At 44.7% G+C, this 13,097-nt stretch overlaps 1 protein-coding gene across 2 annotated transcripts in view; it reads right to left on the bottom strand.

Annotated features, from left to right (window-relative positions):
• EYA2 (EYA transcriptional coactivator and phosphatase 2) overlaps positions 1 to 11,214 on the bottom strand; it is a 293,763-nt gene extending 282,549 nt beyond the window's left edge. Inside the window, exon 1 of one of the 2 annotated variants that reach the window (XM_003826012.3) lies at positions 11,027 to 11,214. The gene's annotated coding sequence lies outside the window, so the exon portion shown is untranslated. The remainder of the gene's footprint in view (positions 1 to 11,026) is intronic. The other variant, XM_034947752.2, reaches the window with a different exon arrangement.
• Between the last annotated feature and the right edge of the window lie 1,883 nt (positions 11,215 to 13,097).

Raw genomic sequence — 13,097 nt, 5'->3', positions numbered from 1 at the left:
CTAACAGACTCTTCCAGAATGTCTAAAGTCCCCAAACGGTAGCTACCTGAAGAACAGTAAGGAATGTGCCTAGGGCAAGTAACTTTCATTTTCTCCCCTTTCTTTGAGTACTCCTGGGAATGGGTCCAATTCCACAGTACCCTAAGTATTCCACTGTCATTTTATTTAAGTCATATAACAAATCTCATATAGAAGGTGTCTGCTCCATGGGCTGATGAGGAGATTGGGGCTCAGAGGGCTCTTGTGATCTGCCCGAAGACACACAGCAGGTTGGCGATAGAGGGGACCCCATACCCTCTCCAGGAGCTGCCCAGCCTCAGACAACTCTGTCTCATGGTCCCACACCATAGCCAAGGGCCTGGCCTGGTCTGAGGAGGAAGTCACTTCATTCTGGTTGGCAAGAAATGGCAGGGATTCTTGAAGGAGTTCATCCAGAAAAGGATTTTGCAACCCACTTACGTTACTTTTTCCATGTGCTGTTCAAGAAAAAATCTACTGGTTCTCAATGGAATGTGGGGTAAAAGGCCACAGCAGCTCAGGCTCATTGAGGATGAAGGATGCTATTGAAATGTAAGAATAGATCATAAATAACTGATTGGTCAGGGGAGTCTCTCCAGTCCACCATGATTGTTTGTGACCTTGTTCCAGGAGGGCTGTGGGTCATGTGGTACAACAGGCCCATGCTTTGGGTCACACAGACCTGGAATGGAATGCCGCTGGGCAGTCACTTGATCTGTCCAAGTCTCTGTTTCCATGTTTGTTAAATGGACACATCTATATCATGGATTTTTTTTTTGAGAGGATTAAATGAGCTTTGTGAAAGTGTCTGTCACATAATAACTCCTGTGAGCCATTTTTATGTCTCCTTCTTCCCTCCTCCATTCTCCTCCCTGAATAGACTTTTTTTTATTTGTAACTCTCAGAGGCATACCTGTATACTTTAATTTTTCAAAGTCCCAGAACTCAGGGCAAGTTTCATTCATTAGGTAACAGCAGAAGATTAAAACATCCATGGGGAGAGCTAACCGTTCAGACTCCCACCACCACTTTATGCAGTAGGAGGAATATCTCTGTTTTGTGAATAGGGAAACTGAGGCAGAACTAGGACTTGAACCTAGGAATTTGGGCTCCCCATTCTGGATTCCCAGTGATACACTCCGCCATCTGTAAAACCTGGTGAAGACTACAATGTTACAACTTAGATTAGGTTTGCTCGTATAGCATATCAGATCTGGAAGGTTCTGAGTGGGCACCATTCAAAGCCAGGGTTAGGAGGGGCCGTGCGTCTTTGGCAGGATCGAGTAGCAGGAGAAAAATGAGAAATATTTTGTTTTTCTTTTCCAATTCATTAAGGCTTGTTGAGGGGAGCAGGAACCTCATTTTTTTCCTTCCCATTACTTCCCTTTTATTTTAGGGGAAACGTGCATTTCAAAGACTGCTCAATAGCAGCGTTGAAGTCTCAAGTTCAATCACAATGTCCCCATTGTGGCTGGGGGACTCCCTGGCCTTTAAGCTTGGGTTATAAAAATTTGGTCTGAGCCCAAAGTCTGGCTTTAATAGAATATTTTAATTTTGTGTAATGAATATTATTTTAAATCTGTTTGGCAGTTTTAAAATGTGTTCTTTTATTTTCAAATTAAAATTTACTAATGTTCAGTGCTTTCTTGGGGGTGGGAGTACAGCAAGAAATGGGGGTGATAATAATACAAGCTACCATTTATTGAGTGCTTACTATGTGCCAAACACCCTGCTCTGTGCTCGCTGTGCCAGCCACTCTTTTAAGCCTCCCAACCACCCCAGGAACAGTTAACTGCTGTCTCCGATGTCTGGGACGTTGAGAGGGTCAGACCCCTGCTGGAGATGGCAGCCCGTGAGTGATGGACTGACTCAGGCTCAGACCAGATCTGTCTGAGTCCAGGGCCTGTGCTATCGACCACTGCCCAACATTCTCTCGATACCTAAAATGACTCAACTGATCAATAGCTTATAGATACCACACTGATCCAGTGCGCAGTTCCCCATAATCTCAATAGCTAGCTCATTGAACATTGAATGGAGGCAGGCAGTGTAGCAAAGCTAAGTGTTTTCCATGTATCGCCTCATTTATATTCTCACAATGGCACTATGAAAAGTTATTTTATTATTGTTGTTACTATTATTATTATCATCCCAAAGAGTCTAAGTAATTTGCTTTGGGTCAAATTCATAAATAATAATAATAACTGTAGCTGACACTGATATAATTCATACCACTTGCCAGCCGTAGTTCCAAACACTTCATGTTTATTAACTCAATCTCCACGATAGCTTTCTGAGGAAGGTGCGTTATTATTCACCCTGCTTTACAGACGAAGAAACTGAGGCACTGAAAAGTCTGGTAACTTACCCCCAAGCTAAACACAGGAGTACGTTAACACTGAGGGAAGTGTAACCTGAGCAGCCTGGCTCCTGGACTCAAGCTCTTAATCTCGAGGCTGAAAGTCAGTACCCAGGCTGAGGTTCGGGAAGTCTGATTCTCTACGTTCCTCCTCATTCTGCACAACGCATTGAGGGAAGCAGAGAGTTGCTGTCGGCTGAGTAAGCGTGGGGCACTGGTAAGTCCTATATGCCTAGTGCGGTTTCAGGTGCAGAAGCCGAGGCACTGCTCTTACTGAACCAGGCATAGCTTCTGTGGGTGAGGGTCTACAGACTGAGGTGTTGCTTCCATTGTGCTGCTCAAACATTAGAAAGCTCAAAAAGTCATGTCAACACCCTCTGCACCCTCAGGAAAGAAGAGGCCATGGGATACTGGTGAGAACACATTGGGATCCTCCTACCGGAGATGCTGGATTTGGTCCTTCTCACCTCTGGCTCTCCAGTAAACGGCCCAGAACACAGCTAAATAAGTGTCGTTAAGTAAATGGATGAAGGAATGAAGTCACTTGTAATTTTCCCCTATCACTGTGCAATGTGTCAAGCACATTGGAGGCACTTGATAAATAATAAATCATTGAAATGGTATACGAAATGTCCCAAGTGCATGTTATTTCTGGTCTACAAGGATTGTCTTGTCATATTGCAATAGCTTAGAGGTCAGCAAACTTTTTCTGTAAAGGGCCAGATAGTCTTTGCAGGCCGTATGGTCTTTGTAGTACGGCTGTTCAACTCTGCGGTTATAGGGCAAGAGCAGCTGTAAGCAATGGCTTAGGCCACTAACTGCAGTGATGCTACGACCATTTCCATAGGTCCAGCTTGAAACATTCATTCATTTCTACAAGGGCAGATTCAAAATCTTGTGAGAATCTGCTGGCGTCTCTTACTTTCTCAACCTGATTTTTGTACCTAACCATCAATAAATATCCATAAGGCAATGCAAGTGGAAAATGACTTTAAAATCTAGCTCTCCAGGGCAGACAGATGGAGAAAGGGAAGTTCTTGTTATACCAAGGGAGCAGGCTGGACATCCTAGTGGTTAGGAATCAAAACTGGGTTTAATCCTGGCTCTGGCATAAGCCATGTGATCCTGGACAAGTTACTCTCCAGACTCAGTTTCCACATCTGTAAAATAGAAATAATAATAACAGCACGTTCCATCTACTGCCATTTGGAGACAAAACATATAAAGTATTTCCACAGCACAATGCCTGGGACATAATAAATATTCAATAAATAATAAGTGTTCAATAAAACCTGTGATTCCCAAACAAGTCTTACAACTCTGTGTTTTCTTAAAAACAAAAGAAAATCCCCAAAACTAATTCACTAAAAATAAGCACAAAGGAATGACAGCAAGGCTACAGGAAGACATTTCCAAAATCGGGTTCCTCAAGGTGCCCCGGGGGTCCCAAGGTGTTAGAAAAATTGTCCACTCTAGATCAAACCTCTAGCAATCCCCCAACCTCTCTGTGCTTCCCCCTCAAAAAAAGCCTGATTCTATGTCCTTTTATCAGTTTGTCTTTCTTGTGGGTGCCTGAGCAATGCTGAGACATTTTGAGCGTTTTAGACATTTGCTGAGTTTAAGGCATTCTTTCTCCCCTCCTACCCCTCTTCTCTCCACACCCCAGCCATTAACTCCTCCAGGGAGTATGGTCTATTTAGCAAGAGGAGAGCACTGGACAGCTTGGGCCCATCGCAGACTGGAGGTGAATCATCTTCGGGGCTCCATTCTTTTTCATGTCTGGACGGGGCTAAACCTCTGTTGACAACACAGGCACAAGTCACAACTTGTTATACCACGTGACACCTTCCGAGCAGCGGAGGCTTCCCTCTACTCTAGGAGTCACACAAAAGGCCAGAGGTGCACGATTCTCCTCAGGGCTCCTTCCTCTCCACTCCCTTCCCAACCAAGAAGGACACGCAGAACTTTGCTGGAGAGATCAATGTTTCTAGAACACCCTGAAACAAAAGTCCTGATATGTGCAAATAATACACACCCACAAAAGAAAATAACCTCTTTGCGCTGACACCCTGCCTCTCCCAAGAGGACGTTTTCTCCCTACTTGGAATTTCCATCAGCACCTGGGTTGGTACCAAACTCAGGACGTGGTGGACACGCTCTCTGATTCTGTATTTCAGGAAGCTGCCAATCAATAGAGATTTAAAGGTGTGTACTTATACCTTGCATCTTAAATGCTAGAAAACATAGTGGGAACAAAAAATTGTTTTGGAAACCATGAATACCTTAACCACAAAGTGACTATAGGAAGGGAATGGGAGGTGAAGAAACTGACCAGAAGGAACATTTTCATTTCATTTTATTTTCAGCTTCTGACTTCCGCATATCCGAATACCAGGTAGGAAACATCTGCTTTGGAGTAAGAGAAGGCCCCAGTACCTGCTTTTTCTCCGGAACCGTGAGAGGGAGCCATGGGGAGGAGACCAGAATTTCAGCTTTCCTATCTCCCTTTACCACAAAGATGCCTTGAGGACCCAAGTCAAATTGAGATCTTTCAACCACGGGCTCAGAAACCCGCTTTCTGCGTCCACTTCAACCAAACACGTCTAACAGGCAGGAATTTAGAGTTGGCCAAGGTAACGAGAACTAGTGGTTTTCACCCTGTTTGGTGACCTTCATAGGGCTTATTTATGCACTTCAAGCGCATGACCTAATACATGTTGGTTTGGCTTCTCTTCTCATAATAGCAGCCTGTAAAAAGCTTTTGAGAATTCCCCGTGTTTTCTCATTTTGGGTCAAGAAAATAAAATCGATATCTAAGTAACCTTAAAAAAATGGCCTGCACAATCTAAAAATTTGGAATGTTTCCACTAGGACTAAGGATATCTCTGAAAGCCTCAAAGATCATCAAAATGAAGTCCAACATTTGCTGTTTTTAAGGTGAGATATTTGGTAACGGAGTATGAGAGAACTGGCTAAGGGGGCTTTTTGACATAAGTCAAACAATGACATTTAAAACTCACGTAAAAGCAATTACTGTGTGGAATTTTTCTGTGTTTTTCTCATTTCTTAAACAGAAGTGTATATATTTTCAGCATAGCTTCTTGCTGTAATTTTCTTTCTTGACAAACCCACATCTTACCATGAAACCCAAAGTATGCATGCTGCAGAAACAATAATGGTTGAAACAGACCCGGCTGTCTCTGGCATGATTTTTCTTTACAAAATTAAAATGTCTTTTGGCTAATACACGTGTATTTCAGTTATGAAAGGCCATTCTTGGGAGATGAATAGAAAAGAAAGGGGAACTGACAGATTTAGCTGACGCGAGACAAAAGTAAGTTGCCATATACAGTAGTCAAACCCTCCAGTTCCTCGTTCTTTGGGGAAAAATATGTTGATTTTATCATTTTTCCTTTAGTTACATTAGCAGAGAGTTGACAATTCTCCTCTGAATGACTGCAAGTAGATACGTTCGTATCTATTACATCTGGGAACACAGACTTTTAAAAAATGTAACTTTACTAGATACTCAAAAGGAAAAAAGAAGAAAGTGCAATGCCATTGAAATTACACACATTTTCATGTTACTGACACAACACTATTGATACCAAATGACAAAAGAGTTTCTAACCTCTATTACATACTTTGTTCATTTTTAAAGATGTTTAAATTGGCATTGCCCCGCATCTAAGTTCCTGTTTTAGATTTCTGCATATATCTGAAGGCAGAGGCAGACTTTTCAAAAATGCACGAGCAGGCACAACTGTGTTCTGACTACTATCATCCAAAGGCGATGACAGCGCTGACGAAGCCCCTGGATCCTGCCAAATTCTGTCCCAAAGACGAGTCTCTCAGCCCCCACCGACCCGCAGCCTGCTGGTTCCAGATTCAGGCAACCAGTGGCCTCCCTTAACGTTCAAAGAGGCAAAGATAAATCATTCCAGCTACCTGACTCTCGGCACCACCTGTTCCAAATTATTCTTTGCTCTCCAAATGTTTAAAATCTAACCCCGAAACAACACCCACCCATAGCGATCCAGCACCTTCCGGTAAACTTGACTTGGGCTGCGCCTACCGTAATGTTTTAGGGCCTCTCCACTGCCGGTAAATTTATCGACTCTTTTTAGGACCTGAAATGCGTAGTGTTAGTATCGAAGGAATAAATCAAATTAGCCCTTAAATAAACCATCATTTTCCTTTACAGAACCATACCCAACCGGCTAAGGGTCATGGCTCACAGAGGTTTGTATTTGTGTTTCTAAATATTTAATATGATTTTGTTTCCCCATTTCAAATGACAGTGGCAAAAAACGTCAGGGCAGGTTCAGAAAATAACTGTGTTCTGTGCATTTAAAACCATCCAAATTCAGCATCTTCCTCCAAAGGAAATGATAGCAGAAATGTTTTGAGCCAAAGCTTGTATTGCACATGGATAAGGCATATTTTGCAGAGAAGCAAAAGCCTAGATTTCATTTTCACTCAGTCTGGCCCTGTGTCGGTCATTTGACCTGCGACTCAGTTTCCTTGTTAACAAAGTTGAAATAATGATAATAATACTCAAGGGGTTGCGGCAAGAATCCACTTTAAAAAGACACGTGAAGAGCTGACTGCAGGCCTGGTATACCAGTTCTCAATAAACAGCAGCTATTTTCGTCATTACTATTAAACAGAAGGGTATAATTTGCAAGTCAGAGAAATGACAAAGGAACTCAATAGGATGAAAATGAACAAAAAGAAATATGCACTAAAAATGAACGTATAAGCCTGTGGCTTCCTTCATGCCTTTTCCTCTAAATACACCTGGCAGGTACCTTAAAACTGATTTTAAATCACACGCCGTAAAGAACAAGGTCCTGCCCCTCTGATTCATTTACAATAACACAAGTGGGTCTGCAGCCTCAGTTACTGTCACTTCAAGTATTTACCACCTGACGGAGGGGGTGTTTATCCTCCTCCGACTAGAAAAGGGTGTTAGTCAAACACCATTAGGCCAGTTACGATCTCCAAACAGTGAAAACGAAGCATTGTCTCCAGCGAATTCTCTGCTAATTGTTTTCTTACCAGAATCTTCTTTTTGTTTTGTATGTTTAGGACTGTTTGAACTGCCACAAATGATAGTGGGGAGAAGTGGGCCATTCAGGAAGCTGTTATGATATTGGGGGATGGAGATCAGGGAAGAGGGTTGGGAGTGAGTGAAGAATTGTGGTGTGTGTGTGTGTGTGTGTGTGTGTGTGTTTTCTGTCAACAGGCTGTGTTTTCTTAACTCTGGGATTAATTCTTTGTAAAGAGATTCCTTTTGAGCACAGTCTACCAGCTCCTTTTTCAGAACAGTTAGCTAAAAAAAACAACAACAAAAACAACCAAAAAAAAAAAAAAAACCAACAACACAAAAACCCAAAAAACCCGGTTCCTTCCACCAACAAAACCCAGTCTTAGTAACAGTCAGAAAGTCCAGCCTTTGGAGGTAACAGACTAACCAACTCCTTCACCCTCACAAACCTCACAGATAAGGGGAACCACATCATTAGGCGAATTCTCCCTTTATCAAAAGTCTCTGGGGGAGCAGGTTCTCCTCTCTCCCAAGGAATTTATGTCAGGCCAGGCAGTCTTTCTTTTCATCTTGTGCCCAGGTGGGAAGCAGTTAAGTTTTTTACCCTGCCCCGCACGTGACACCAATCCTTCTCCCCAAGCCTTTGCACACACACACACAGCATACACCTAAGACCTGAAGACACTGCCTAATACTTATAATTTATTCTCCCCCAAGCATCTTTGTATGAAGGAGGCCTGCCCAGCAAAGACAAAACTCTACCCCAGTCGCAACTTCCACTCCTCCACACTGAGATGATGTGCGTGGATATTTAGGAAAGGCATGTGTCTAAAGAAGGCACCTCCACTCCCTTCATTTTCTCCTGACAGCCACAGGCTCTCTTCTCTCTCTGCCCAGAAAGGCATCTGTCATAAGCGGCTGGGAACCTCACTTATTCACCATTACGGACTGCGATTTTATTATACAAGGAGTTTACTGCTGGCCTAATTAGTTTCAAACTGGGCATTCCAGCTGAGGACACCTAAAAAACATCTGGTGGAAGGAGAGAGAATGAGTCCTCGCTCTGAGCTGGTTACGGTTGGATTTCTGCATAACTCTGCTCTCTTGCGCCCAATGCAAGTTGTCTTTGGAAAAGTAACTGAAAAAATAAGGAAACGGTTTCTTCTTTGTGGGAAAGGAGTCATCTTGTCACGGAGGATCCAACAACGTCTTAAAGTGGACGTGCTTGGACTGTGTATATTTTTTCACAAACGGCTGGGGTCTCCATAGCTTGCTCACCCTAATTCAAAATGTACTTAGCTACACCACAGAGCCTTTTTGCTGAGGGCTTTTCCATTCTCCCAACAGCAGCTAGCATTTTATCAATTTATCCATCTGGAACAAGGTTTGCAATCTCTTACACGCAATTTAAAGCAGAAGTAATACCACATATTTGAAACAGCGTGTCTTGGGCGTTTTTGCCAAATGGTAATCCTATAACAAGTCAACAAATCATACCTCTTTATGATGTGTTTAATGCAACACAAAAGACATGAAAAGAAGATTCTAAAACTTACGCGATGAAAACTTTAAAAAAAAATCCTAAAGTATTGAGATACACATCTTTTTATTTTATATTTCCTTTAGTTTTTCTGATATTGGGGAACTGATTTGTGTGTTTATAGAGTATTCTCATACACATGGTCACAACACCAGGTGAGCTATTTTAAGACAGAAAAGAAAAATGCCAATTCCTTTCAGATAAAATAGTGAATGATATTGTGAAGCTGAAGTTACAAGAGAATGGGGACATATAAACTGCTTTAAAGTAAAAAAAAGTTCAGGCTCTTCTGGATCTAACCACATTGGTCTTTTCACAATGGCAAAAGTTAAGAGTTTGCTACGAAGGCAAGGAGATTTTTTTAAATACAAACACAATTTAATGCTTAGTCAAAAGCAAGATTCAAACCACTATCATTTGTTATTTGTTATATAAATTATAGAAGAACTTACCCAAGTGTGAGAGTGTCTAAATGCAAAGATATGTAAAGGATGAAGGGGCTTAAGGGGATGAAGAAAGACAAGTGGAAAAAATGAACATTTATTTATCGAGTAAAATTGTGAAAGATTCTTTCACAAAGATTATTTTGAAAAAGAGGTTCTCTCCTCCCACTTTCTTTGTGTACCTCTTTTTTTTTTTTTTTGTAAGCAGGATGGTTACATGTGTATGTTAGTTGCTAACAAATGGGTCATAGTCTGGTAAGGTGCTTACTAGTTCTGTATCTATTATGGTCACAGACATTTCACTCAATCAAGAAACGGCTCATGAAATTAATAAATTCGGTTTGAAATACAATTGTCCACTGGTTATAATTTCCTTTGTAAGGGATCTCCCTAACTCAAACATAATTCAGTGCTCAAATTCTTACATGATGTTTGTAAATCATCCTCCTGCCCCTCCGCCCTCGCTAACAGCTAGACTCCAATGTTCACCTCTTCCACTGCACCTCGTAATTAAAAGGTACCTCTTACCGGGGTGATTTATACCTCCACGTTATATTTTAAAAAGTAATTAAAGATTACATAGCATTTCGGGGAAGGGGAAAGAAAAGAAAAGGGTATCCATAAAAACGCAGCATCGGTCTTGCTTTTTAAAAAGAATTCAGACCGCGGCAGGGCGCACGCTGTCAACTCTCAGCCTCGGCTTCGGGGAAGCAGGAACCTCGCACTGCAAAAGGCGCTTCCAGTTCAACAGCTGAGAAAAGCGCACTGAGGATTTTGCGATAGGAGTACGTTCACCAGTCACGCTTTCCTAGTATTCCTTGAGCTTATAAACTATTTATTGCTGGGGGGGGAGGGAGGCAGGAATATATTGAAGGAGCCTGGACCAGCACGGCCGTTTAACCTCCAGACTTCATGACTGAAAAACAATTCCATTTCCCACTTTCTCCCACTACAACGAAATCCTTGCCGCCTTCTAAACACCCTTCGGATGTAAACTTTTCTAAGTTTCAACTCTACCCGCAGCAGGCGCCAGGATTCCCTGCCCGGGTTCAAAGCCCCAGACCTGAACCAGAGCGGGCCGAGCGCAAACGGACTTTTGAAAAGAAATATATCAATAGCTAGAAGGCAAAGGCTCAGCGGGCCGTTCCAGCCCCAAGCCGGGATTCCAGCGGTTGGCTCTGCTTCTTGGTTATCCCATAAACACTACCTGAGGGCTTGAGTTTGCGGACTGGGGGAGCGCCCCTTATCGCGAACCGCCGGGACCATAATCGAACAAAACGCCAAGGACCCAGCCGCGTCTACACCGCCTGCGCGCCATGCACTTGTCCCGCGCGCGGGAGAGCAAACTTCAGGGTCGTTGCCCCAAAGCGCATGGGGAAACTGGGGCCCCGAGCCTGGGAGAGCCTTTCCCGAGGGGCTCTGCTGCTGTCCCCTCTGCCCTTGTGCCTTCCTGGCCCTGGGAGGCCCGTGCGCCCCAGAACGTCCCGACAGCTGCGGAGGCCCCGCTTGGCGAGTGCCGGAAAGAGGCGCAGGGCGAGGGGGTCCCGGTGAACAACTCCCCCCGCCCGGCGAATCCCGGCGGGCGGCCTGGGGTGGGCGCCGCGGGCGGTACTCACCGCGCGCAGTGGAGAGGGCGCCCCGACGCGGTGCGGGCGGGCGGGCCGGTGCGGGTCCGACGAGGCCGGGCTGACTGCGGCGGGCACGTTGCTGTCTCTGCCGTTGCCGCTGCCTCCGCCTCCTGGGCTGCCGCGGCTGCTGCCTGCGCGGGGAGGACCGGCCCCTTCTCCTCCCTGGGCCGGGCCCTCCCTCTGCCCCCGCCCGGGTCCCCGCGCCGCTGCGTGGGCGCGTGGGGGCGCCGAGGCGCGACGCTGGGCTACGCGGGCGCACACACCCGGCGGCTGGACGCAGGGCGCGGGGCTCTGGCCCAGCAGCTGCCGCCGCGCCGCTTCCTGAGCCTGCAGCCGAGCAGAGCGCGCTCACTCTCGCCGGTCCTAGAGGCCAGGGCCCAGCCTCCTCCCCACCCACCGACACCCCGCACCTCCTCCCTCCCCGGGGCAGCACATCCTCCCTGCAACCCGGGCATGACCCCTGTGAAAGGAACGACGGCTCGGAGAGGACCTCAATAGTGACACTAACATTCGTTCACTCAACCACCCATTCATTCATTCAAAATATATTGAGCATCTACTGTGCCAGGTACCACTCCTGAGAGACTCAGCTAGAACAAGACAGACTAGTTTTCTGCCCTCCCGGAACTTGCATTCACATGGAGAGGCAAACCATAAACAAATAACCAAGTAAAGAAGCAAGACAGTTTCAGAAAGTTAGAGTTACAGGGAGAAAAATAATATATGTATCTGCTGTTGGGGAGTGGAGGAGAGGCGGTAATTTTAGCTAGAGCAGTCAGGGAAGACCTCTCTGAGGAGGTGACATCTGAATTATGAGGAAGTGCCATTGGTGTGGTATTTAGGTGAGAACGGTTCAGGGGTCTCCCCTATGTTTCACCCATTTTACAGCTAAGGAAACTGAGGTCTCAAGAGCTTAACTGGTTTAGTGAAAGTGAGAGGTATAGCCTCCTCCACCTACATGCGAAAATCAAGGCACCCCACTTACTCCATCCTCTCATAGCCACCCCCCTTTTAGTCTCCCTGGCAATGAACTGTGTTAATTGGAGTCTATGCAGCCTTTCCTAGCCCGTCACCCACTCTCTAATGTCTATGAATTCCACCGTGGGACACCCAGGATGCTTCAATCCAAAAGCAATATCAACCACTGTCATTTCTTAAGTGCAGTAAAAGACAGGGCACCCAGGTGAATTTGAATTTCAGAGAAACGAGGAATCAGTTGCAGTATATGTCTTATGCGATTGGTTGTACGTACTTATATTTAAAAAGTATTTCTTTTGTCTCCGAAATTCCAATGTAACCGGGGGTCCTATATTTTTATTTGCAACCTTAAGCTCATCCAATGCCCAACTCTTCCTTATCTCATGTAATCCCCAAGAGAGACCCCAAGGTAGCTGCTGTCAGCACACTCATTTCACAAATGAGCAGGTCCAAGCTCAAAGAAGGCAGAAAGTGGCTGAGCCAGGAATGAAATTCAGGCCTGGCTGACTCCAAAGCCCTTGCTCTTGAGCTGTAACAGTCTTCAATTCCAGTTGTAAGTTTACAGGAGCTGATGAAGGTTAAGTTCTTGGGCCCCTGACGTGCTTGGACCCCTTTCTAAGGGAACTTAGAAAAGTGTTCAGATGGTGGCTTGTTGATGTAAAGTTTACAAAAGTCCTTTGCTTTGGACATTTGGCTGCAGGCAGTAGACACCGCTGTCTTTCCACTCCGATTCCCCACCCCCAACTTGCCCTTGAGTAGGGTGGTGTCGGGTGGCTGCTGGCATTTTGGAGGAAAGTTGAGTTGGGAATTTTGTGATGTTTGTGGTAATTTTCAGCTTCTTAAAATTTGAATTTGTAGTGATTTCTTTTCTTAATTTAAAGAAATAATCATTTTCTTATCTAATCTTGGACTCATAATTTTGTACTCTTTTTCTTGAATAGGGGCTGCAAATTATACATGTATCAGGCCTCACCATTCCCGGACCCACCTCTGGTCATAGCTTACTCCGCTTTCTACTCCCCAAACTTCAGACAGAAGCAAATGTATTCAGTAAACATGGTTGTTCTCTTCTTTGGGCCTG

Source organism: Pan paniscus, chromosome 21 (genome assembly GCF_029289425.2).
Source record: "Pan paniscus chromosome 21, NHGRI_mPanPan1-v2.0_pri, whole genome shotgun sequence".
NCBI lineage: Eukaryota > Metazoa > Chordata > Mammalia > Primates > Hominidae > Pan > Pan paniscus.
Note: the sequence above shows the minus strand (reverse complement) of the source record. Positions and strands in the feature narration are given on the sequence as shown.